The sequence below is a fragment of the Pan paniscus genome, chromosome 15 (assembly GCF_029289425.2).
Source record: "Pan paniscus chromosome 15, NHGRI_mPanPan1-v2.0_pri, whole genome shotgun sequence".
NCBI classification, from domain to species: Eukaryota; Metazoa; Chordata; class Mammalia; order Primates; family Hominidae; genus Pan; species Pan paniscus.
In genome coordinates, this window is record NC_073264.2 from 90,565,846 (window position 1) to 90,593,117 (window position 27,272).

At 45.5% G+C, this 27,272-nt stretch overlaps 1 protein-coding gene across 10 annotated transcripts in view; it reads right to left on the reverse strand.

Annotated features, from left to right (window-relative positions):
* FOXN3 (forkhead box N3) overlaps positions 1 to 27,272 on the reverse strand; it is a 460,729-nt gene that overhangs the window by 261,105 nt on the left and 172,352 nt on the right. The window lies entirely within an intron of this gene.

The window sequence follows — 27,272 nt, forward strand, 5'->3', positions numbered from 1 at the left end:
ATGGTGCAGCCACCACTCTAAGTCTCTAGGCACCTCCAAATAATAGCACCCACTGCTAAAGCCACACCAACCAGCCGCCTTGGGAGAGGATGAGAGGAGAGAGTCCAACAGGACACCCTGGTGGTGACAAAAATAAAAATGTGATTGCACATTACTCCCAGGTAGCCAAATCGGTTGGTTCCTCTACAGAGGAGAAGCCCAGGGCACCCTTCCTGCCACCCCCGCCTGAGCCAGTGGACAGGACATCGTGAGCGGTCTGAAAACTACAGAAAAAAACAGCGCGTAGACCTGGAGAAAGCTTTCTAGCATGCAGTACTTTTAAACCTAGCCAAAAGGAGGGACTAAGGGAAACACCAGTTAGGCTTCTGAAAATTTTTTCTATCTCAAAGAATAGACCCCCCCCCCCAATCTGAGAGTCATTCCCCCTAACAAAGGTTCAAGAGGGCAGGTGACAAGTCTTCAGCAAAGATGTGCCTTTCAGACTCACCGGAGACCTTACTACTTCCAAGTTGTGTGGCATCTCCCCATCAGGAGACAATTCGGAGGTGGAAGCCCAGGGGTAGCCTGAGGTCATCCAGCCCCACCCCTTTGATTACTGAGCACTTGATGCGACCTACCCAAAGTCACTAAGCAAAAGGCACAAGGTGGCAGAGACAAGTCAGATGATCTTTGAAGTCTCACGCCAGAGATTCTCAGGGTTAGAAGTGGTAACAAAGCCAGGATGAGACAATGTGTACCCTGCTTTCCTGTAGCTCCGGCTAATGCAGGTCCTGCCCCTCCATCAGCGCGTCAGTTGAAGGTGCTTATTCTCCGCCAGAGGAACGAAGGCCAGAGACCTTTGTCCAAGCCCTTGCTGGCCTAGAGAGGACGAAGTCGCCCCCTTACATCTTCCTCTTCCATCCCCAGCCCCCAACCCCACCCCCAAGTCCCCCAACTACACTCACACAATAGCCAGAAATCTCTTAAGTAGAGGTGGCACCTTATTTTCACCGGCCCCAGTCCCCTCCTGCTTTCTCAGAGTTCAAAAAGAGGGGATGTGAGCCAAAGGTGATTGTACATGGAATATGTCATTCCATGTGTGTTTTTGCTTCTTGCATTCTCAAACATATTTCTTAATTTCTCTCTCCCATTACAGTTGCAGCAAGAGATGTGAGAAGGTGTCACCCTGAAGAGGAAGTGGTGGACCAGCCCTGCCTGATGTGGACAGCAGGGGACACATGTCTGCCTGTCTGTCTATCTGAAATGGGGGAAAAAATGCTGAAAGCCAAAGGAGGGCTTAATGTGGCCTTTTCCACCTTCTAATTCCATAGAACCTCAGCTCTGGGACTTGCTTCCTGACCTAGGGTGCAGGGGCCAAATTTGTTTAGGAACAACCCCATTCACAATTCCCCATGAACTTTCAGAAAGGACCCTTGCGTCTTAGGTCCTGAGAAGTCACAAATAAGCAAGCTGAATTGTCTAATGTCTTGTCTACACTGTTTTACAAACACATTTAACAGCCGAATTGTATATGTGCCCTAGAAATCACTTTGAGAAACACTTATTTCCTGATAGAGGACTTGATGGGACCATTCTGCAGCCCCATCTGAGCATGGGCTGGAGAGTACATAAGTATCTGGGAGCTGGAAGTCCTCAATTCCAGGCTTATCTACCCCCATCAGCGTGGGACCTCAGTTCCTCCTCCAAGGAGAAGAGCGCCCCTCCCTTGATGTTTTGTGCATTCTTTTGCTAAATGTTTCTCTGGTCAAGAACTTTAATCCCCCTACACACACACTGTATTGGTTATTAGAGCAGCATGGCTATTTATGGAATAGTTAAGTATAAAACCCGATATACCTTGCCCCCCTTGAGGCAGTACAACTGAGTAGGTGAGCAGGTGCAGTCGGGAAGACCTGAGAGACTGCCCAAAATAGGAAGAGTCCGAGGCAGGCCTGGAAAGACAGTCTTCTGGGGAGGGATCCTGCAAAGAGACTCCAGTACAAAGGATATATGAGAGGAAATACGGGGAGGCTGGGCAGGCACACACCGCTGGGCTGCACAGAACCGTATTCCTTTCCTGCTTCCCTCTATAGGTGACTCCACTCTCTACCCTGCAGGTTGGCTTCCTCTGCTCAATGATGACCACACAGGGCTGCCAGCAGCAAGACCTGAGGCCTTCTGACTTTTAGCACCCACCACCTTTGAACTGCCTCAAGCCTTCCATGACATAGTTTAACTTCTCAGGGAAATAGTGCGATTGGCCTAGCCTGAGTCACATGACTCCCCTCCGCGCATGGCCCCCCACCACTCCCTACTGCTAACAGCTGAGACAAGGGACATGGTGAAACATCTGGGGAAGGGAGGGGAGATGACTTTGGAAGTGGGATATCTAATAAGGGTGGGTTGCTGTTTAACCTGTGGAAATGGGGAAGGGGTGTTCTTGACCTGAGCTTCTCACCCGGGGATGCCCATCAGAACCATCCAGAAGCCACACCTAACCAACTAGAGTCTTCTAGGATAGTGCCTGGATATGTGCATTTTGAGAAAGCACAAGGGGATGATTTTGCTTACAAACTGCTGTTCCAAGAGAAATCGATGGCACAGAATTACCAAATCTGACTTGATTGTAGTAGAAGAGGAACTCATTCACTGAACAAATATTTGCTGAGTGCCTACCAAGTGCATGGCATTGTGTTAGCTGCCAGAGATAGACGGTCTTCGTCCCTACAGAGCACACAGATTAGTGAGTAAGAGTGCAAGCATCATATCACCAAACTCCTTGAATAGCAGGGTGAGCAATTTATATGTGTTAAGGTCAGAGGGCAAAGGTGGCTCACTGAATATTTTTGAGCCCAGAAGTTGTATTATCAGAGATACGAATTAAAAAAAAAAAAAGATAAATGGGGATGGTGGATCCAAGATGAATTTCAGGAGAGGAAGGGAGAAACTGGAAGATCAAAAACCAGCAGAACAACTCAGAAATCATGGCAGTAATTCATACAAAACAGAATGAAGACTGTTTAAAAAAAAAAAATTGGGGAAAAAAGGCTAAAATAGTGGTTCCTTCTGAATGTTAGAGTTATGGGATACTTCTTTTTTGTGTGCTTCTTTCATGCTTGTCCATATTTTCTTTCTTTTTTTTTTTTTTTTTTTTTTTTTTGAGACAAGAGTTTTGCTCTTGTTGCCCAGGCTGGAGTGCAATGGCACAATCTTGGCTCACCGCAACCTCCACCTGCCAGGTTCAAGTGATTCTCCTGCCCCAGCCTCCCGAGTAGCTGGGATTACAGGCATGCACCACCACACCTGGCTAATTTTGTATTTTTATAGAGACGGGGTTTCTCCATGTTGGTCAGGCTGGTCTTGAACTCCTGACCTCAGGTGATCCGCCTGCCTCGGCCTCCCAAAGTGCTGGGATTACAGGCATGAGCCACTGCACCAGGCCAAACATATTGCTGAGAATTCATGTGAAATCGTGCAATTGTCTGTGTGGGCAATTGGTTTATGGTGTTTCCACCCAGGGAAAGATTTTTTTTTTTTTTTTTTGAGATGGAGTTTCGCTCTTGTTGGCCAGGCTGGAGTGCAGTGGCGCCATCTTGGCTCACTGCAGCCTCTGCCTCCGGGGTTCAAGCAATTCTCCTGCCTCAGCCTCCCGAGTAGCTGGGATTACAGGTATGCACCACCACGCACGGCTAATTTTTGTATTTTTTTAGTAGAGACGGGGTTTCTCCATGTTGGTCAGGCTGGTCTCGAGCTGCCAACCTCAGGTGATCTGCCCGCCTCAGCCTCCCAAAGTGCTGGGATTACAGGCGCGAGCCACTGTGCCGGGCCCCGATATTTTTCAAATGGTCTACAATAAACACCCATTACATATATACATACATATATACATTAATTTATTTGACAGAGTCTGGCTCTGTCATCCAGGCTAGAGCACAGTGGTGCAATCATAACTCACTGCAGCCTCGAACTCCTAGACTCAAACAATCCTCCTTCCTCAGCCTCCAAGTAGCCAGGACTACAGGCGCATGCCACCATGCCAGGCTAATTTTTCTGTAGAGATGGGGTCTCGCTATTTTGCCCAGGCTGGTCTCAAACTCCTGGTCTCAAGCAATTTTCCGGCTTCGGCCTCCCAAAGTGCTGGGATTACAGGCATAAGCCACTGCACCTGGCCCATTACATTTATAATGTTATAAGGGGGTTGAGGGGGCGTCCACTGGAGCAGTGGTTCTCAAACTTGTGTATGCATAGGAATTACCTGAAGGGCTTGTTAAAACACAAACTGCAGGGCCCACCCCCAGAGTTTCTGGTTGGGGAGGTGTGGGCTGGGCTTGAGGATGTGAATCTCTCACAAGCTCCCAGGTGAGGCTGCTGGTCTGTGGACCCACTTCGAGACCCAGTGAATCAGAAGAGTCAGTGAGACTGGAACAAATGAACGCAAGACAGTCTTCAAAGGAAGAACCAAAAAGATTTGTCAAATGATTGAATATGAGAAGAGAGGGGAAGATTATGTTCAAAGATAACTCCTTAATCATGGGTTGACTAAGAGTCTCTTTGAGATAAGGTCTGAGAACGCTGTTTGTAAGAGTAAAAAAACTCCTCACTTTCCCGCTGTGGAAAAGAGACAGCGCCCCTCGGCTGGAAGACCCTTAACATCTTGGTGTGTGTAAAGTCTTGGTCAAACATCATTTGAACTTTCTGGTCACCGTCTCTTGGGATTTTCCTTTTGTGCCTTCTTGCTGTTTACTTGACAGATTCTGAAGGGTGGAGCCTGGGAAAGGGCTTATTAGAATTTCTCCAGCAGGGAATGCAGCCAGGCTTACTTTAAGAGGGAAGCGGGGTGTGTAGTAAGGGAAAGTACAGCTGAACTGGTAGGGTGAAGTTCATCAGCTCAGGTGCCCTCGCCAAACCTGAGCTTGTCAAGCCGGCTGCTGGAGGCAAAATGGAAATATAGAACCTGTCAACTCCTCTTTGAGCATAAACACAAGTGTGAGCCGATGATCTAGAATCCAGATTTACTCAATTAATTCCGTCAACAAGTAAGCATCTAGCTCCTCTATGCCCAGTAAAGAGTGGAGGGGACTGGGAAGAGGCCAGGAGAAACAGAAGACATGGCACCTGCCCTCAGGGAGGAGTAGGTCTATGAGCATTTATAAAGCAACCACAAATAAGCAAACACACACACAGAGTCTAATACCAAGACCAGTAGTGGGGAGGCGCAGTGGTTAGACACAGACGAGGTTCGTACTCTGATCTTACCACTTACTAGCAGGTTAACCTCAGTCAAGGTTCTTAACTTCTTTCTATCTACCTAGTTTTCACTTCATAGGACTGTTGTGAAGATTAAATAAATTAATCTTTGTAAGGAACATAAAACAGGGCTCTGGCACTTAGTGAACACTATTTTTATTAAGCCAACAAATCAAAATGAAAATCTTGACATATTAGACTGCATACCAATTTAGAATTGTGTGTAAAATCAGGGGTCATAAATAAAATTTTAAAACAAATGAAATATTGGCCATGCAGATGAAACAGGGTTAATATTTTAAATTTATAAATCTTACAACTCAATGAGAAAAAAATTATCACTCTAATAAGAAAAGGGGCAAATTCACAAAAAGAGAAACAAAAATGAGACTATCCCCATGAAAAGACGTTCAAACTGTAAAAATCAAAGAAATGCAAATTAAAGCAATTGTGATGTCTCATTTCATCTATCAGAATGGCAGAGACTTAAAAGTACTAACCATGCCAATGTTGGTTGAAGGCACTGGTGGGAAGTGGTATAACTTTTCAAGAGGACAGTCGCAAAACAAATTAAAATTTCAGTGAGCACGGACAGCCACTGATCCTAAATTTCCAACTTGTAGGAATTTATCCTTGGGAGATCCTGTAAGAGAGTTAACTTCCCCACCAGACTGACTACTGGGAAGAGGCAATAAACCCCAGGAAAGCAGGACTCCAGCCTACTAGATTCAGCAGTGCACACCTGGCATTTATGCCTGGCAGAAGACACTCGATAAATATGTATCGAATAAATTAACTGAAGGAAGCAACAATGTATTTAGGAGGATTTTGCTGGGACGTTGTTTAAAATCACAAAAACTTGGAAATTGCTGAAATAAGAGGCCAGAGGCATATTATTACATTCTGTGGGGCACAGTGGGGCCATGTTCCCTTTGTTCCCTTTCATTTGCATTTTCCAGTAGTTTTAAGTGAGGCTTTCCCTTTTCTGAATCATTTTCACATTCTCAGAGACTGTACGTGTGAAACAATTTGCAAACATTTCATAAAGTAAGAGTTTAGGGGAAAATGAATATGTTGGCAAAGCGCTTCACAAAATTAAAGCATTCTGTGATCTTTTCAATCAGGAGGGACAAAACGATCCCCTTCTGAAAAGCCTGGTGCTCTGAGCAAACAGGAGAATTGCTAAGTACAACAAACATTATATCCTGTGTTATGAGGTCTATTGTCTGGCCGTGGGAAGTCTTTTGGTTTATAGGTTTTGAATATCAAACTTTCTCTACAAACTCTTACGTAGGTTCCAAGATTCAAGAGTTCAAAATACTCTTGAATTAAGAATTTGTGGGGGAAGGCAGGTGCGGTGGCTCACACCTATAATCTTAACATTTTGGGAGGTCGAGGCTGGGGATTGCTTGAGCCTAGAAGTTCGAGACCAGCCTGACAACATAGGGAGACCTATGACTCTACAAAAAAAAAAAAAAAAAAATAGAAAAATTAGCCAGGCATGGTGGCACGTGCCTATAGTCCCAGCTACTCAGGAGGCTAAGGTAGGAGGTTCACTTGAGCCCTGGAGGTTGAAGCTACAGTAAGCCATGATCATGCCACTAAATGTGGTTACAAGTTATTTTTATTTTTCAGATCTGATAGAAAATCTGTGCCCAGCTGAGTTACCCCACATGACCAGAGCTACTAATGCTTCTCCTGCCCCAGGGATATTCGTGATGCTTATCTGATACAAGAGGAGATCACCTCTCTCAGTTCTTGAACTCATTTTATCTACGGCTGACTTTTTTTTGTTGTGTTTTGTTTTGTTTTCTTTTTTTTTTTTTTTTTTTTTTTTTTTTTATTGAGACAGAGTGTCACTCTGTAGCCCAGGCTGGAATGCAGTGGCGCGATCTTGGCTCACTGCTACCTCTGCCTCCCGGGTCCTGGTTCAAGCAATTCTCCCACCTCAGCCTCCCAAGTAGCTGGGATTATAGGCACATGCCATCATACCCAGCTATTTTTTGTATTTTCAGTAGAGATGGGGGTTTCACCATGTTGGCCAGGCTGGTCTTGAACTCCTGACCTCGTGATCCGCCCACCTTGGCCTCCCAAAGTGCTGGGATTACAGGCATGAGCCACTGCGCCTGGCCTGTTTTGTTTTGTTTTTGAGACAGAGTCCTGCTCTGTTGCCCAGGCTGGAGTGCAGTGGCTCAATCTCGGCTCACTGCGACCTCTGCCTCCTGGGTTCAAGTGATTCTCCTGCCTCAGCCACCTGAGTAGCTGGGATTACAGGCTTGTGCCACCATGCCCGGCTAATTTTTTTTTTTTTAATAGACACGGGGTTGAGCATGTTGGCCACGCTGGTCTCGAACTCCTGACCTCAGGTGTTCTACCCACCTTGGCCTCCCAAAGTGCTGGGATTATAGGCATGAGCCACCGCGCCCAGCCTATAGCTGACTATTTTTATTCACAGTAGTTGTGTTCTATAAAGTGCCACAAACACTGAATTAACAAATCCTGAATCATTGCTCCTAGGGGAAATATGGGGTTAGGTTCCTGTGAGCCTCCACTCACAACACTTTCATCAACCAATCAAAACATAATTTTACTGATATATTATCACATCATAATTTTGTTGATATTTATTTTATCTGTGTTTCCATTTAAGAAGCTTTTTGAATATATATTGTTGTTCGTTCACAATGAACTGTGCCAGAATGACGCTTATCTAATACACATTTTATCCATAAGGCATACCACAGCCTTCCTGCACTTAGAAACACTAGATAGCACTTCAGCAGTGCTTGGGCTCTGTTTCAAACAGCAAAATGAACAAAAATGCAAAAAATGTGGTACTAAACAGACCACAAAAAGGACACTTGGAAAGCCGAAACAAGCGGGCAGAACATCACTTTGTTCACCCACAGCTGGGAACATGCACACTGAATGACTCATTTGTACGTGTCCATGAGTGACCACAAAAGCACCAGGAGTACTGATTTTTTTTTTTCTTTTTCTTTTTTGAGACAGGGTCTTGCTCTTGTCACCCAGGCTGGAGCGCAGTGGCATGACCTCAGCTCATTGCAATCTCTGCCTCCCAGGTTCAAGTGATTCTCCCTGCCTTAGCCTCCTGAGTAGCTGGGATTACAGGCGCCCACCATCACGCCCAGCTAATTTTTTGTATTTTTAGTAGAGACAGGGTTTCACCATGTTGGCCAGGCTGGTCTAGAACTCCTGACCTCAGGTGACCCACCCGCCTCGGCCTCCCAAAGTGCTGGGAAGGCGTGAGCCACCATGCCCGGGCAGGAGTACTGATTTTGAGATTACAGGTAAATTTTAGCAAGAGGGTGAATTCGCAAATACAAAAACTACCAATGATGAGGACTGACTGCATTTAACAAACACCGAAATAGCACTTAACTGGATGCCAGACAGTGTTCTAAAGCTCTGAAAATATTCACTCATTTCAGCCTCACATTAATCATGTGAAGTAGGTACTATTATTATCCCCATTTTATCAACGGAGATTCTGAGGCACAGAGAAGTTTGGCCACTTGCTCATAACACACAGCTGGTAAATGATGGGGCTGGGAATTGAACCCACACAGTGAGTTTGGGAAAGCTTCAGAACATCTGGCTTCTTAGAGAACCTCTCAGGGGCCTAGGACATGAAGGACAGGACCAGTGGGGCACAAGGGAGAAAAAATTGTGACCAAGAAATAGAAGAGGAGGGCCGGGCGCAGTGGCTCATGCCTGTAATCCCAGCACTTTGAGAAACCGAGGCGGGTGGATCACTTGAGGTCAGGAGTTCAAGACCAGCCTGGCCAACATGGTGAAACCCTGTTACTAAAAATACAAAAATTAGCCAGGCGCAGTGGTGGGTTCCTGTACTCTCAGTTACTTGGGAGGCTGAGGCAGGAGAAATGCTTGAACCAGGGAGGTGGAGGTTGCAGTGAGCTGATATCGTGCCACTGCACTCCAGCCTGGTCGACAGAGTGAGCCTCTGTCTCAAAAAAAAAAAAGAAAAAGAAAAAGAAGAAAAAAAACACAAGAGGAGGAAGGAAAAGGGGACTTTTTTTTTTTTTTTTTTTTGAGATGGAGTCTTGCTCTGTTGCCCAGACTAGAGTGCAGTGGTGCGATCTTGGCTCACTGCAACCTCCGCCTCCTGGGTTCAAGCGATTCTCCTGCCTCAGCATCCCAAGTATGTGGGATTACAGGCCTCCACCACTGCGCCCGGCTAATTTTTTTTTTTTTTTTTTTTTGTATTCTTAGTAGAGATGGGGTTTCACCATCTTGGCCAGGCTGGTCTCCAGCTCCTAGACCTCGTGATCCACCTGCCTCGGCCTTCCAAAGTGCTGGGATTACAGGAGTGAGCCACCGTGCCCGGCCAGGACTTTTTAACTGAATGAAAAGGCACTACTTGCAAAAACTCAAAGTTCAACTTCTATGTCATAATCAACAAAGTATGGTGTATCTTTGTAATAAAAAAATAAATCAACTAGATACTGAACGTCACCAACAGAGTGTAAGTGCCTTGAGGGGCAAGGGACTCTGTTTTCTCTTCTGCTCATAGCACATGGCACAGTGGTAATAAAAAATATTGATCACTTAACAGGAAAAAAAAAAGTCTCCTTTTTATCCCTCTCTCAAGCTGGCACCTATTAACTCTACAGATCAGTCAGAGAAAAGTAGCCTCATCAACATTTTCCTCCTCCAAAGTTTTTAAGAGATTTTATTGTTTTCCTCTCTTTAGTGAGTACACCAAGTACCATAGTCTCGTGGGTTTCGGTGGCTAAGTCTGCCAAAGTCTTATCCACGCCAAGAAATAACTTCTCTCGTTTTACTTTTTCAGAGGGGTGTGAAAGAAAACAATTGATTCTTCTCTCTACGATAGTCTTTTTAAAACAAAGTAAGAGCTCCGAATTTGATGAACTCCCTGAGAAACAGAATATAGATTAAATGATTACTAACATATTTCCCTGCAGCACAAAGTTCTTTTTTGGAGATTAGCAATTTATTCCACTTATTACAACAGCCAAACCTGAAGTCTCTTTTCATTGGCTAGTCAAGTTCACCAACCCTTTCTGTTTTGAAATCCTCACTCCTTCCCAAAATAGTGTATCTTGTGCCTTTAATATTGAGGTTGAGGTGCAGGCAAAAGGTGTCCAGAAATTGTGAGACGTGACTGCATGTGAGTACTCAATCTTAAAAGGGTCGGGGCTGGAAAGGAAGCAGGCAGGTGAATTGCTAGCTCTTTCTGTGGGTATGTTCAACAGCACCTCACTTCTCTGCACTCAAAGACGTGATTCTGACTGGTTTCAAAGATTTGGCCCCCAAACAACCAGGCGTCCTTTTTAAGTTGGCATTGCTTCCAGAGAGGAATCCTGAACATGTTTCCTCTATGCCTCACACAGCGCCAGGCCAGCTGTCTAACAATATGGGTCCCGGAAGGGGGTGCTGCCCACATTGGTGACGGCAGCCATGAGTGCCTGTTGCTCGCAGCAGACGTCAGAGAGACCTCAGCGCAGGGGTCCAAGCACCTGGCCAAGGCACCCTGCGCAGGCCTCCACGCCCCACGAGTGCCTGCAGAGGCTACCTGAGGACCAAGGTGGGCATGCCACGGTGTCCTGGACTTCTGGATGGAGGCCAGTCCCAGGGAGTGAATGGCAGAGCTCTCCGGAGGCTGCCCAGGCCAGGTTCAATGGGAGGGATGAACTTCATGACATCCGTTCCAAAGAAATCCCACCTGCTACTGGCATGCCTAGGCTTGTCTTCCCCACATACCAGCCTCCCAGGCATGTCTCCAAGGGCTCAGTGAGGAGGCAGCTGCAACAGTTCGCTTTCTCTTAATGATTTGGAGTTGGGAGGCACAGAGATGGGGAAGAGGTAATGACCATTCCCAGTGATCCTGGACCTCCGTGTTGGCTGCGACCTTGAAAAGTTATGCTGTCAACCCCTTTGTAGAAACAATGCAGTTTTCTTTGTCCGTGGAAATCTGGCCTCGCAGATTTATTTGCTGTAGCAAGTTTCTTTACCCTCATCACACTGATATTCAGAATTGAAACAGTTCAAACCTACCCTGAAACATCCTTCTCCCTCCACATTCCAGTGACATCCTCGGTCTAAAACGCCTGGCACCGTGTGGGAGCCTGGCTCCGCTGCCTCTCAATGCACCGGCTTGCTTTTTGCTTTTGAGTAGCTTGAATATCAAACCAAGCACAAAGGGAATCATACCCAGGAATTGCTGGAAAAAGCTCATTTCATCCACCTCATTCCCCCATTCTCTCTGGCAGACACAACTGATTTTTTTTTTTTTTAAGCCTGAAAAACTTCTCATTTAAACTTGGGGTGCAAAAGGCATGTGAAGTGGGAGAGTTGCTGCCTGGACCAGCGAAGGGTTAGCCAGGGAAGGATTCAATGAAATACAAAAGCCAACACAGACCTGAAGGGGAACAGGCGGCCCCAGCAACAACTGCCAAACTGTCATTTTGCTCCGCGGCTGAACAGAAGGCTCGAGTAATGACAACCACAAAACTCATTTAAAGTCTGAAAAGGTGACTAATGAGCTCATTCATGCTGGCTATAAATTATTCACTACAACACTGATCCCACTCAAGACAAACAGTAAAGTAAACTTTAAACACAGACATCGCTGGCCTTCCAAAGTGGAACAAGTTATGCCTGTAAAAGTTTTCACAATGAGAGAGATACTTGTCTCCCCCTTGTCTATTGTCACATTCGTTCTTCTGTTTACTTTTTTTTACTGCCTTTAATCAAGTTTAAGCAGACACAGCTGTTACACATTTATTTCTCTGAGTTTTTTTCCATTAGTTATTACAAGCAATCATGATGCTCTAAAAATAGCAGCAAATTATATTCTGTAGAAATTGAAGGCTGACCTTAAAATGAAGCCCAGGTCTTCAGAAAGAATATTCATATGCACATGTTGGATAAATGACAACAATGCACAAAGGCAAAATAAAAGTACAAAGCTTTTTCCACTCTTTGAGAGGTTTTTGATTTGCTTCCAAATTTCCTTTGGTTCTGGTGGAAACAGGTTGCTTCAAAACCTTACCATACAGAACCTGCTTCCAGTGGTCATGATTCCAGTTTGAAGGATTTTCCTTCAAACTTCCAATCTTAAGCCAATCAAAGAAGAAATGTTTCATTTAGGCTTTTTCAGCACAGATAAACACAGCAGCAGGTTGCTGAAAACCCACCACATTGCTGCAGACTACTTTCGGTTTCCTGTTTAATATTAAATAAAGAATTTTAGCTCTTCTGTTTTTATAAACTGTGCTATTTGCTACTACTGTAGCTACTAAAAGCATTATGACTGGGTGGATAAGTAGTCCTATGATTTTCAAGCCTTCTTTTTTCTTTAATCTTAGTATCTATTTTGAAGACAACGTGAGAGTTAAGAGTTTCAAATCTGTTTAATTGATTTTTTTATTTTTAAAAGGCCCAAATAAGTACTTCCATTAGCTCTTAGATCTCTGAACATTATGTATTTTTAAACCACTTTGAATACTTTGAAAAGGGCCACAGAAAACACTCATATTCAAACACCACCAGATGGAGGTTCTGCCTAACCAAAAGTAAAAGCAGAAAAGTTTAAAGCTGAATTGTGCCCTGCACACACCTTGAGATTGTAGGGGTGAAATGAATGGTCTTGGGCCGGGGATCTTGCTAAAGGCATGATAAATCATGCGTTGCAGGCAAATTAAGACCCAGCCTCTAACTTGAACCTCAGACTGTGCCAAACTCCATCTCCATTTAAGGGAAATGGTTTTCTCAGTTTCTTGCACATGACCTAAAGGCTTGTCCAGTCATTTCCGTTGTCTGAAATGCAAAGCAATCTTTCTTTTTTAAGTAGAGAAAGAAGAGTCCTGAAATATTTATAGGAAAGTGCTTCACTACCTACTGACAGCAATGTGGTTGGTCTCCACGTGTTTAGCACGGTTTTTTTTGTTTGTTTGTTTGTTTCTTTGAGACAGTCTCACTCTCTCTCCCAGACTGGATGGAGTGCAGTGTTGTGATTTCAGCTCACTGCAACTTCTTCAGCTTCACTTGAACCAGGTTCAAGTGATTCTCCTGCCTTAGCCTCCCAAGTAGCTGGGATGACAGGCGCCCACCACCACACCCGGCTAATTTTTGTATTTTTGGTAGAGACAGGGTTTCACCATGTTGGCCAGGCCGGTCTTGAACTCCTGACCTCAGGTGATCCACTCGCCTCGGCCTCCCAAAGTGCTGGGATTACAGGCATGGGCCACTGCGCCTGGCCAGCATGTTTTTTATCCATGTTTCTGTAGCTAGTCAAAAGCCATTCTTTTGACTCTCTGTGCAAGAGTTCTTGCAGCTGTTTGTTTTTGTTTTTTTGTTTCGATACGTTTTATTTTTTTAGAGCAGTTTAAGGTTCACAGCAAACTTGAGTGGGAGGTACAGAGATTTCTCATTATCCACTGCCCCAACACAAGCATAGTGCTGTCGTTGTTGTTTTGAGAAAGAATTTCACTCTTGTTGCCCAGGCTGGAGTGCAATGGCACAATCTTGGCTCACTGCAACCTCCACCTCCTGGGTTCAAGCAATTCTCCTGCCTCAGCCTCCCGAATAGCTTGGATTACAGGCGCCCGCCACCGCGTCCAGCTAATTTTTGTATTTTTAGTACAGACGGGGTTTCACCATGTTGGTCAGGCTGGTCTCAAACTCCTGACCTCAGGTGATCCGCCTGCCTCGGCCTCCCAAAGTGCTGGGATTACAGGCATGAGCCACCACGCCCGGCTGTGTTGTTGTTTTTTTATAATCAAACAATATGTGATGTAAAAACCCAATTCCAACCAAAGAAATAGGAAAATCATAAAGAACATCGCATTGCAGTCTCTGCTGCTCCACAACTCGCCACTAACTGGATCCCTGTCACCTCTCTGTGGAAGGGGATAAAGGAAATATTGGTTTGAAACTAAGCCAAATGTCCCATCTTTCCCTAGCAATGTGTCTTGCAGGCAGACTCCACCTCTCCATTTATGGGTGGGAGACCTGGAATGTCCAGTGACGGCCCTAACACCACCCTGCTCCTAATTTTCCTAGGAAGGACCAAAGGTGATGTCAATTTTGCCTTGAGGACATTCAAGGCGCTTGAACAACACGAGTCAAAACAATGAACACCAAGTACCCAATGACTGCGATCCAAAGGATTATAAAACATGCATAACAACAAAAGCTTCCTGCAGGCCAGGCACCGTGCCAAGAGCTTTACCTGCATTATTTATTCCATCTTTCCACCACCCTTACAGGATAGGTGCTGTCATCCTCATTTACAGATGAGGACACCAAGGCTTCAAGAAGCTCACTCATTTGCCAGAAGTGAAATGCAAACTTAAAGACCCCCGTGTCCCTCTGGCCTGCACAGCCCCACCGCCTTGACCACTGCTCTCACCTGTCTATTGCTATTCTCCAAGATCTCATTTCCAAGATCACAGAATGTAACTTTCTGCTGGTCATCTCTACCTCTTAGGCTCCTTCTTCACAGTTTTGGGGTTTTTGGGAGGGAGTTTTTGTTTTGTTTTGTGGCATTGGTTTGGTTTGAGTTTTGCATAGCATTTTTCATTTTCTTTTTCTTTATTTAGAGATGGGGCAGAGGGGTCTCACTATATTGCCCAGGTCGGTCTCAAACTCCTGGGATTACAGGCGTGAGCCAACGAGCACCTGGCCTGCATAGCATTTTTCAAGGGCTACTAATCATAGTCACCCTTTCTACCCTTCACCATTACCTACAAATGCTCACATAGAAACAGACACATTTGGCTGGGCACAGTGGCTCACACCTGTAATCCTTTGGGAGGCCGAGGCGGGGTGGGTCACCTGAGGTCAGGAGTTCGAGACCAGCCTGGCCAACATGGCGAAACCCTGTCTCTACTAAAAATACAAAAATTGCTGGGCACAGTGGCTCACACCTGTAATCCCAGCATTTTGGGAGGCCAAGGCGGGCAGATCACAAGGTCAAGAGTTCAAGACCAGCCTGGCCAATCTGGTGAAACCCCATCTCTACTAAAAATACAAAAATTAGTTGGGCGTGGTGGTGCGGGCTTGTAGTCCCAGCTACTCAGTAGACTGAGGCAGAAGAATCGCTTGAACTCAGGAGGCTGAGGTTGCAGTGAGCCGAGATCGTGCCACCGCACTCCAGCCTGGGTGACTAAGCGAGACTCCATCTCAAACAAACAAACAAACAAACAAACAAATACATAATACAAAAATTAGGCTGGGTGCGGTGGCTCACGCCTATAATCCCAGCACTTCGGGAGGTTAAGGCAGGCAGATCACGAGGTCAGGAGTTCGCGACCAGCCTGGCCAACATGGTGAAACTCTGTCTCTACTAAAAATACAAAAAATTAGCCAGGCGTGGTGGCAGGCGCCTGTAATCCCAGCTATTCAGGAGGCTGAGGCAGTAGAATCGCTTGAATCCGGGAGGCCAGGTGGCGGAGGTTGCAGTGAGCCGAGATCACGCCACTTCACTCCAGCCTGGGTGAAAGAGCGAAACTCTGTCTCCAAAAAAAAAAAAAAAAAAGAAAAGAAACAGACATATTCATTAAATGGACAAACATGTCTAAAAATACTGAAATATCCAGGGCAATGGTCACACACCAGTACTGTGCTTTTATCAGATTTTTTTTTTTTTTTTTTTTTTTTTTTGAGGTGGAGTTTCACTCTTGTTGCCCAGGCTGGAGTGCAATGGCCCCATCTTGGCTCACTGCAACCTCGCCTCCTAGATTCAAGCAGTTCTCCTGTCTCAGCCTCCTGAGTAGCTGGTATTACAGGTGCCTGCCACTACGCCCGGCTAATTTTTGGTATTTTTAGTAGAGACAAGGTTTCACCATGTTGGCCAGGCTGGTCTCGAACTCCTGACCTCAGATGATAGCCCCACCTCACCGTCCCAAAGTGCTGGGATTACAGACGTGAGTCACTGCGCAGGCCTTTTTTTTTTTTTTTTTTTTTAAGATGGAGTTTTGCTCTTGTTACCCAGGCTACAGTGCAATGGCGTGATCTCACTCAGCTCACTGCAACCTCCACCTCCCGGGTTCAAGTGATTCTCCTGCCTCAGCCTCCAGAGTAGCTGGGATTACAGGTGCCTGCCACCACACCCGGTTAATTTTTTGTATTTTTAGTAAAGACAGTGTTTCACCGTGCTGGTCAAGCTGGTCTTGAACTCGTGACCTCAGGTGATCCACCTGCCTCGGCCTCTCAAAGTGCTGGGATTACAGGCGTGAGCCACCGTGCCTGGCCTTATCAGAATCTTAAAACACAAAGGTTTTTTAAGAAGCTCATGATCACTCCAGAGCACAGGCCTGGAACTCCAAGTCCATCTCCATCTCCCATCTGAACCCTTGGGAAGAACAAGCAGCTGTAGAGGTACCCATTTTCAACTCACAGAATAATCTCCTTTTTCTCCAATCCTCACCCTATTGCCTGCTCCCAACCCACCAAATAAACCTTCTTTGAATGTCCTACTACTACAAGGACAAAAATCTGATGGATTCTCTTGAAGGTAATGCTTCCAAAGCACAGACATTTGACAAGAAACCATTTTCAAACTATGTATCTTGTTCTTTGCACTCCGGTAGTTATTGTCTGCCAGTTTAGAAACACCATTGACCCCCACACCAGAACTATTTTCCAAAAGCTGTATTACAGAGAATTACTATAGTTACAGGTACAGATCAACCTTAGTCAATTCTGTATAAACATTCAACAATTAGCCAAGCACAATTTGAATACACTGTACTGCTAATCAGATTAACTTTCCCCCATATATCCTAGACAAGAGGGTAAAACTCTCTTACTAAGGCAGCCTGGGGCCAGACACAGTGGCTTATGACGACAATCCCAATACTTTGGGAGGCTGCGGCGGGGAGGATTGCTTGAACCCAGGAGTTAGAAGCCAGCCTGGGCAACACTGCAAGACCTCATCTCTACAGAAAAAATGTTTGTAATTAGCTGGGCATGGTGGTGCACACCTGCTACTCATGAGGCTGAAGCAGGAGGATCACTAGGGCCTGCGAGGTCAAGCCTTCACTGAGCTATGATTGTGCCACTGCACTCCAGCCTGGGTGACACAGCAAGACCCCGTCTCTTAAAAAAAAAAAATGGCAGCCCAATACCCCCACAGGCCCCCAGAGCCTTCACCCAAGCTGTATACATGAGAGACAGAGAAGAAGCATACTCCCTTAACTCACTGCCATCTTCCACACCCACGTCATCTCCACGTCCATGGCGCTCCCAGATAGACTGTGGTACCACAGCCAAAGCATTCGTTCCCTCACAAACCACCCCAGATGCTTCCTTGAAAGCTCCCCTGGTGCCACTACTAGAATCTCATCTCGAGACCAGCCAACAGCTCCGTCAAAAGGGGATGAAGTAGAAAGCTGAGGTCTGTGGTTTCATTCTTGAGAAACCGTCAGCTATCCACAGGGATCTGATTCCACTGCCATTTAGAGTGACTCTGGCTTCTGCCAACACCGGCTCCCTTTGAATCCAAATTAAACCTCTCACAGATTTCCTGGGACACCAGCCTTACAGCAAAGCCTCCCAGTGGTTACAGTCATGCAAACAAGCCCCAAGCCCCGCCCAGACCTTCCTGGATCTCCTCTGAATGAACAACCAAGTTGCCTTGGCTGTTCAGAAGATAACACTGACTAAAGGCACAGCAGGTTTTACGTACTCCATTTCCTAGGGCTCCTCCCTCACATCCTTCAACACTCATTTTTATTATTATTACTATTATTATTTTTTAAGAGATAGGGTCTTGCTATGTTGCCCAGGCTGGTCTCGAACTCCTGGGCTCAAGAGATCCTCCTGCCTCGGCCTCCCAAAGTGCTGAGATCACAGGAGTGTGCCACCGCGCCCAGCCTGTAGATCAAAATCTACAACTCATGGGTAGGAAGAAAGTTACCAATGCTGACTGCCCTGACTTATCATTATAATCTAAACAGAGCTATTTATTTACTAATTACATTCTTGGTTTTATAGCCCTGGCCAGAAAAGGTTTGTTTATTCATTTAAAAAAAAAAAAGTTAATTTATAAAGAAAATAAAATCTACAAGGTTAGCCTTAGGAAGACTTTTGGTCACAGTGTCATGCCAGCCCCTAATTTAATGAAGCAACTGTGACCTAGAAAACAAAGTGACGTAGGGCCACATGTTAGGGTCCACATTTGTGGCTTCCTCTCTAGTATCTATTTTTCTTCTCTCCCTTTCCCAGAGTCCCCCAAGTTTCCACCCTTGTGGTCTGGGTGGGACTGACCCCATCATCTGCGCCAGAGGCATGGGGTTCGTCGAATGGGCAGCCGCAGCTTAGGACTCAGTGCACAAATCAACAAGTTCCCCCTGTTGTTTAGACAGCCTGAGCTGGCTTTTCGGTCACTTACAATCAAAACATCCAAGAGATACCCATGGAGAGTTAGTGGTGGATCCAGTTTCTTGACTTCCTGTTCACAAAGTAAAGCCTTTAACATTAAACAACAAAGAAAGCCATATTTTGACAAGTTTAGAGGCCAGATTTGATAGGAATAAACAGATTTGGGAGAAAAGTACCAAATTATACATTATCACCGAACTTAAAAGTATGGCTTAGGCCAGGCACGGTGGCTCACACCTGTAATCCCAGCATTTTGGGAGGCCGAAGCAGGTGGATCACCTGAGGTCAGGAGTTCGAGACCAGCCTGGCCAACATGGTGAAACCCGGTCTCTACTAAAAATACAAAAATTAGCCAGGCGTGGCAGCAGACACCTGTAATCCCAGCTACTCAGGAGGCTGAGACAGGAGAATCAATTGAACATGGGAGGCTGAGACAGGAGAATCAATTGAACACGGAAGGTTGCAGTGAGCCAAGATCGCGCCACTGCACTCCAGTCTGGGCAACAAAGAGCAAAACTCTGTCTCAAAAAACAAAACAAAACAAAACAAAACAGTATGGCTTAATGTCTAAATGTGGTCATGTTAATAGAGTATTGTTGATGAATGGAGAATTAATGAGTGGAGATTAACTGTAGGGAATCCATGGTTAATGAAGGAGAACAACTCTGTCTAGAACCTGAGGCAAAACATGACACCCGCTGAGCTCTCTGACCTTAACCTGAACCTGGGCCCATTTCTACCTCCAAGGGGGACAAATATCTCAACCTTACATCCCCAAGTGCCACTCCAAGATCAGGTGCTGATGGAGAGATGATGGTGGTCATGTCAGAGGCGTGTGAACCAGGGCAACTCCATCTTGAATACGAGCTGTGTAAAATGAGGCTGAGACCTACTGGGCTTCATTCCCAGACAGTTAAGGCATTGACTGCTATACTCCCACCAGTGCCATGAGAGTTTACAAATGCCATGGCAACATCAGGAAGTTACCATGTATGATCTAAGAAGGGGAGGCATGAATAATCCACACCTTGTTTAGCATATCATCAAGAAATAACCATAAAAATAGGCAACCACCAGCCATCAGGGCTGCTCTGTCTATGGAATAGCCATTCTTTTATTCCTTTGCTTTCCTAATAAAGCTGCTTTCACATTACTGTATGAACCCAACCTGAATTCTTTCTTGTGCAAGATCCAAGGACCCTCTCTTGGGGGTCAGGACTAGAACCCTTTATCTGCAACAGTCATAATGGCTAAGTTTATTGAGTGGTTACTACATGACAGACAATGAGCTAGGGTTTTATCTGCTTTATGTCACAGAAGGCTCCCAACAATCAAGGTGAAGTTGGTTGATCAAAGTAGATGGTTAACAAATGATAATGAATGAATGACTGCTGTACAGATGTAACTAAGATTATGTTTAGCATGCATAAGAACACATTCTTTAATAATTCCAAAATTAGAAAATTAAAAAGAAGAGTGTCAATAAAAATCATACAAATATAATTTAGTCAATGTTTATTGAGAACTGACTTACAAGAGGGCTGACCATGAAACACTGAAGCTGAAAGCTCAAGTCTCCTCACTCCCACTGGCCCCTTCTTGGGCCCTGGGATGGGTCCCAGCAATGTGCTGAATGAGCACCTTCAGTAAATAAGATGAGTCATTGTACAAGAACATTTAAATGCCATAAAATCTCACACCTTATATATGAAAGAAACTTAAGGTTTTCCCAAATTTGAGAGTAGTCCTAAACGTTTACATGGTGTTACCAACAACTAGTTGTGAAGCTTACACATTTTTTTCTTAGCTATCAATAGTGAAGAACAAATCCCAACCATTCAGGCTGGAGGAATAAGAAAATTGAAAATTATCTTCTATTCTCTCTAGAGATAATGGCATTCCAAAATCATTGTCATATGAAGAAATGATCAGAATATATAGCCTAAATTATGTAGGAAGAAAAATAATGTAACATATCAAACAGATAACAAGTAATCATATTTTATTTTTCTGGATTTTGTGATGTAAGGTTGTCAGTTTCTTAAACATATACTTCTTTGTGTTTTCTTTCATCATTTGAAATATATGCTCACTCTTATATCTGGTACTTTTACATTCTTTTCTTTCTTTTTTTGGGGGACGATGTTTCACTCTTGTTGCCCAGGCTAGAGTGCAATGGCGCAATCTCGGCCCACTGCAACCTCCGCCTCCCAGGTTCTAAGGATTCTCCTGCCTCAGCTTGAGTAGCTGGGATTACAGGCATGCACCACCACGCCCAGCTAATTTCGTATTTTTAGTAGGACAGAGTTTCTCCATGTTGGTTGGCTGGTTTCGAACTCCCAACCTCAGGTGGTCTGCCCACCTCAGCCTCCCAAAGTGCTGGGATTACAAGCGTGAGCCACCATGCCTGGCCTTACATTCTTTTCTTAAAGAGGTACCCACCCCTGCCAAATTGAATAGGCTTTCAGGCCACACAAAGCCTGCATCCAACCCTTTGTGTGCCTTCTATATGCTGGGCTCATAGCTTTACACAGACTAGCTCCTCTAGCTCTGCCAATAGCTCTTTGAGGTAGGTACTCTCAGAGGCACGTAATCCAGAGCAACTCCATCATGAATAGGAGCTGGGTAAAATGAGGCTGAGACATACTGAGCGGCATTCCCAGATAGTTAAGGCATTCTAAGTCTCAGGATGAGATGAGAGGTCAGCACAAGATGCAGGTCATAAAAACTCTGCTGATAAAACAGGTTGCACTAAAGAAGCCAGCCAAAACCTGCCAAAACCAAGATGGTGACGAGAGTGACCTCTGGTCATCCTCACTGCTACACTCCCACCAGCACCATGACAATTTACAAATGCCATGGCAACATCAGGAAGTTACCCTATATGGTCTAAAAAGGGGAGGAATGAATAATCCACATATTGTTTAGCATCTCATCAAGAAATAATCATAAAAATGAGCAATGAGCAGCCCTCAGGGCTGCTCTGCCCATGGAGTAGCCATTCTTTTATTCCTTTTTTTTTTTTTTTGAGACAGAGTCTTGCTCTGTTGCCCAGGCTAGAGTGCAGTGGTGTGATCTCTGCTCATTGCAACCTCTGCCTCCCAGGTTCACGCCATTCTCCTGCCTCAGCCTCCCAAGTAGCTGGGATTACAGGCGCCCGCCACCACGCCCCACTAATTTTTTGTATTTTAGTAGAGACGGGGTTTCACCATGTTAGCCAGGATGGTCTCAATCTCCTGACGTCGTGATCCACCCGCCTCAGCCTCCCAAAGTGCTGGGATTACAGGCGCGAGCCACCGTGTCCAGCCTCCTTTACTTTCTTAATAAACTTGCTTTCACTTTACTCTATGGACTCGCCTTAAATTATTTCTTGTGCCAGATCCAAGAACCCACTCTTGGAGTCTGAACTGGGACCCGTTTCCTGTAACAGTGCTATTATCCCCATTTTACCTAGGGGGTACCTGGGCCTCAAGCAGGTTAAAATGACCTGCCACGGTTATCCAGCTAAGAGGCAGGCTTGGCACTACTCCCACCAGTGCTGCTTCTTGGCCTGCCTACCCCTACTAAGGCAAGAAAAGGAAAAGACCACCCCTTCTCTGATCTAGGGGTGCTTTCCTGGCCTCTGGCTGCAGCAGCAGCCTCCTGGTAACCTTTATAGGCCTTGGGGATACCAGAATATCTCAAATGCATGGAGCAGAGAGACCCCTATTTCAGTACTGTCAGGCCTCTGAGCCCAAGCCAAGCCATCGCATCCCCTGTGACTTGCACGTATAGGCCCAGATGGCCTGAAGTAACTGAAGAATCACAAAAGAAGTGAATATGCCCTGCCCCACCTTAACTGATGACATTCCACCACAGAAGAAGTGTAAATGGCCGGTCCTTGCCTTAAGTGATGACATTACCTTGTGAAAGTCCTTTTCCTGGCTCAAAAAGCACCCCCACTGAGCACCTTGCGACCCCCACTCCTGCCCGCCAGAGAACAAACCCCCTTTGACTGTAATTTTCCTTTACCTACCCAAATCCTATAAAACGGCCCCATCCTTATCTCCCTTCGCTGACTCTCTTTTTGGACTCAGCCCGCCTGCACCCAGGTGAAATAAACAGCCTTGTTGCTCACACAAAGCCTGTTTGGTGGTCTCTTCACACGGATGCCATGAAAAGTACACTGCAAAGCAGTGCGTTCAACCCCTGTCAACCTGTCAATGGGCAACAGTGGGACTCTGCAGTGGGTCAGTGATAGGCTCTTTTCTTTGATGTTATTTATGGTTTCAGGTGATGCTAACTAGGCTGTAGCAAGGCAGACGTGATGGCAATGGTGGGTTCACGTGTCCAAGCCATGAAGAGGGGCTGGATGCTGACCTCTTTAGGAGAGAGGACGGGCACAGGTCTGAATGCACAAAAAGAACCCCTGAATTAAGTATGAGAAAGTGGCCAAGGCTCCAGCTTCCCTTCCTCCCCAACCCTGCCCTTCCCCAAAGTCTTATCTCTCAGCCTTCAGGCCAACTCCCCCAGAGGCCTTTGCACTGTAACAACCTGCTGGGCCCTTTCCCTCCTCCCTGCCTCGATTCAGAATAACGACAACAACTGCATCTGCATAATGCTTTGTGTCTGAAGAACTCCCCAGTGACTCCATTCACTAACACCAGTCTCTCCTGGAAAACCCTCCTCCCCAATTACCTGAACCCTATGTAACCCATCCTCCCTGCAGAGACCTGAACCTGCTAAATTTTTCATACCATTCACCTTATGTTAAAAAGGATGAAACTGAAAGGTGATTTGTGATTTACCTTCTTGGGGCAGTAATAAGCCGGGGCAAGAGGAACACAGGGAACCAACATAACACATTGCCTTATACTGTTATACATCTTATACTGTTAAACACATCTTATACTGTTAAAATAGCCTCGCTGATCATTACAGGCGCTCTTAATCACTTTTAGGGTCTAGGCTCTGCCTGAGACAACCTACTAGCTGGAACAGAAAGGGCACCATCCTTCCGCAGGGTTAGACCAAGGGCTACCAGATTGGGGTATGGATATGCAAAGTCCCCAAGAAAGAGACAGAAAGAGCTCAGGTCCAAACCTGCCAAGTGGAATGCATTAACATATCTATGAAATAAAGCGTCCTCTTGAAAGGAGGGAGGGGGTGGAAGTAGGCAGGAAGCTGGGATCCTGGAGGGTCCCTATGGATTCCACACAGGTGACAGCTCTTCCAAGCCCCACCCAGCACACTGGCAGCATTAACCCTGGCCTTGAGGTTGGGATCTCAGCACCAATGCTGAGTTACACAGGGGGCTGAAACCGGCTGACTTTTCTTTTTTTTTTTTGAGATGGAGTTTCGCTCTTGTTGCCCAGGCTGGAGTGCAATGGCATGATCTCGGCTCACCGCAACCTCCGCCTCCCAGGTTCAAGCGATTTTCCTGCCTCAGCCTCCCAAGTAGCTGGGATTACAGGCATGCGCCACCACGCTTGGCTAATTTTGTATTTTTAGTAGAGATGGAGTTTCTCCATGTTGGTCAGGCTGGTCTCGAACTCCTGACCTCAGGTATCCACCCACCTCGGCCTCCCAAAGTGCTGGGATTACAGCCGTGAGCCAGGGCGCCCGGGTGAAACTGGCTGACTTTTCCAATGACACTCAACATTCAAATCATCCAACCTTACCTTCCCTTTTCCCACGCTCATCAAGCCACTTTCAGGCAGTAATAGTTGCCACTGTAAATTAATGCACAGGCTTTCTGATTTGCTACACCTGTGTCTGAACTTAGTTAATAGGTTCAATCTTGGGAAACAGGTCTGCTCTCTCGGCTGAAGACAGTTCATGGCAGTGAATGTCACATGCTGAGGTCTCCTATAACTGCACCCAGCGCTGCCACTGGCCAAAATGACTCCTATCTTCTGAGCAAGCTAAACAGGCACAGTCTGCCCAGCAGCTAGTAAGTCTTAGAAATCTTTGCCAAGTGAGAGACTGATGGATGTGCTCTGGGAAACAACGGATCCCTGAGTTGTATGCAGTGTGTCCCCAACATGTCTCCCTTGTGACCACAGCCCATGTCCATGGCCCATGGGATGACTGGCTGTCTACTGCTTGAAGAGCTACAACTTCCCAGTTTCACCCCAACCAGCCAGTCTTTACTCCAACCAGCCAGTCTTTCCCAGCCATGGATGTAATTTACACATTAGCCTACCGCCAAATGGAGGGCCTGCTCAGTGTTCAAACCGAAATGGTGAATGGTCTTAGGTGCTTTCACACTACAGTGCCAGAATACTACAGTTGCAACAGAGACCATATAGCCTGCAAGCCCGAAATATTTATTCTCTGGCCCTTTACAGAAAAGGTTTGCCAACACCTGCTCTAAAGGAGAGAGGATAACAATAGCAGAAGGAAACTTGGGTTCAAGTGCTGTTTCTGCCAATGGCTCAGCAAATTGCAAATAAGCAAAATGGAGCCCAGCAAGTAAAATACTGGTGAGGTCATGCCAGTATTTTCATCTCTCTGCTTCCATTTCATTCATAAAACAGGATTAGTCATGAGTGGCAACTGCATGACAAATAATTAGCTAATACCACAGAATATGCATTTTAAACGTGCAACAGGAAAAACTGGCTATTTGTTTTCTGAAGGGAAAGAGGTCCTCCCTTGGTATAGCCGTATTTTATGGCTGGCACAAAAAGTGTTCCTTTTTAGCCAGCTGTACTGTGCATATTGTTTTCATTGGTGTTTATGGAGCCCCTGGGACAGGCAGGGCACTGAGCTGGTTGTAGCCCTCCAGGACATGGGACTCCAGTTAAAGACAATATGTGATAAGGGAAACTGAGCTCATCACCACAGGCTGAGATATTCAAGGAATGTTTTGGTTTTTCAAAAAAGGAAAAATACAAATAGTGCCTGGGAGGAAGGGTAGAACTTCAGAGAAAGGAAAGGGGAGGGGAGAATATTCTACCGTGTTCTTTACTGGCAGGCACAGTAAAACAAAAGCTCAAAGTGAGGAAACCTAAGAGCAGATTCAGAGAACCAAGAAATGGACCAATTCATCTGAGTAGGAGTCCCTCATGGGACTGTCAGGAAAGATGGTTGCAAAGGTAAAGTTGGGGCTGGGCGCGGTGGCTCATGCCTGTAATCCCAGCACTTTGGGAGGCCAAGGTGGGCGGGTCACCTGAGGTCGGGAGTTCAAGACCAGCCTGACCAACATGGAGCAACTCTGTCTCTACTAAAAATACAAAATTAGCTAGGCATGGTGGTGCATGCCTGTAATCCCAGCTACTCGGGAGGCTGAGGCAGGAGAATTGCTTGAACCCAGGAGGTGGAGGTTGCAGTGAGCCAAGATCATGCCATTGCATTCCAGCCTGGGCAACAAGAATGAAACTCTGTCAAAAAAAAAAAAAAAAAAGTATACTTGGAAGCAGACTATGAAGAAATCCGAAATCTAAACCCATAAGTTTGTATTTTATCCTAGACAATGGGGAGCCATTAAATGTTCTAGAGAAGATGGGAGAGAGAGGTGGAGATGGCATTATGAAAGTGGTATTTTAGAAGATTAATCTGATCATACTATATAACATGAATCTGAAGAAACTGAAATATAGAGGAATTGAAATTGAAACACAGGAAATACCTGTCATACTGGAACATTCTTTTGATGGGCGGGGGCGGGAGGGAAGAAACCAATTCTTTATTTTAACTTATATTTTCCTGTGTATCCCTAGTATCTCATATATGTTTTACTATCTGTTAATCACTGCTAAATAAGCAAAATGGAGCCCAGCAAGTAAAATATTTCACATTAAAAAAAAAAGAAACAACATAGGTCAGGCCTTAGCATAAGTTATCACTCTTTCAAGAGGTATAGGTTTATAAGGTGTAATAGTTGGCCTTTGATTTCTAATCACAAGTAGGAGAAACGGTTATTATAGTGAGCATGAAGGCGGCTGTATCTCTCTCTGTCAAAACCCAATTTTATCATTTACAACCCCACAGAAAAACAGCTAAAGTAGCTTTCTCTGTATCAGGTTTCATCAGAAATAGGATTTTGCCCTTCCTAAGTCTCTATATTCCGCAGCTTCCCGATGTTCTGTCACTTGATGGATTACAACACCCATCACACATTCCCTAGCTTTAGACATCTGTTTTTATGGCTGCAGTGGAACTTGCTTCTTAGTCTGGAAGGCAGTTCAGAGCAGAGATTTAAAATGTTGCTTCAAGGCCAGGTGCAGTGGCTCACGCCTATAGTCCCGGCACTTTGGGAGGCCGAGGCAGCAGTATCTGTTGAGCCCAGGAGTTCAAGACCAGCCTGGGCAACATAGCAAGACCCCATTTCTACAAAAAAATACAAAAATTAGCTGGGCATGGTAGCACATGCCTGTGATCCCAGCTACTCAGAAGGCTGAAATGGGAGATCGCTTGAGCCCAGGAGGTTGAGGCTGAAGTGGGCCATGATTGAGCCACTGCACTCCAGACTACCTAGGTGACAGAACAAACAGAACAAGACCCAATCTCAAAAAAAAAAAAAAAAAAAAAAAAAAAAAGTTGCTTGCAAGCAGACTAGGGTTTGAATTCCAGCCTCTGCTACTCTAGTATCCTCGGGTATACCTGACTTCTGAACTTGAGTTCCCCATCTGTAAAATGGGGATGGTGACTACCTATTTCAAGCAGTGTCA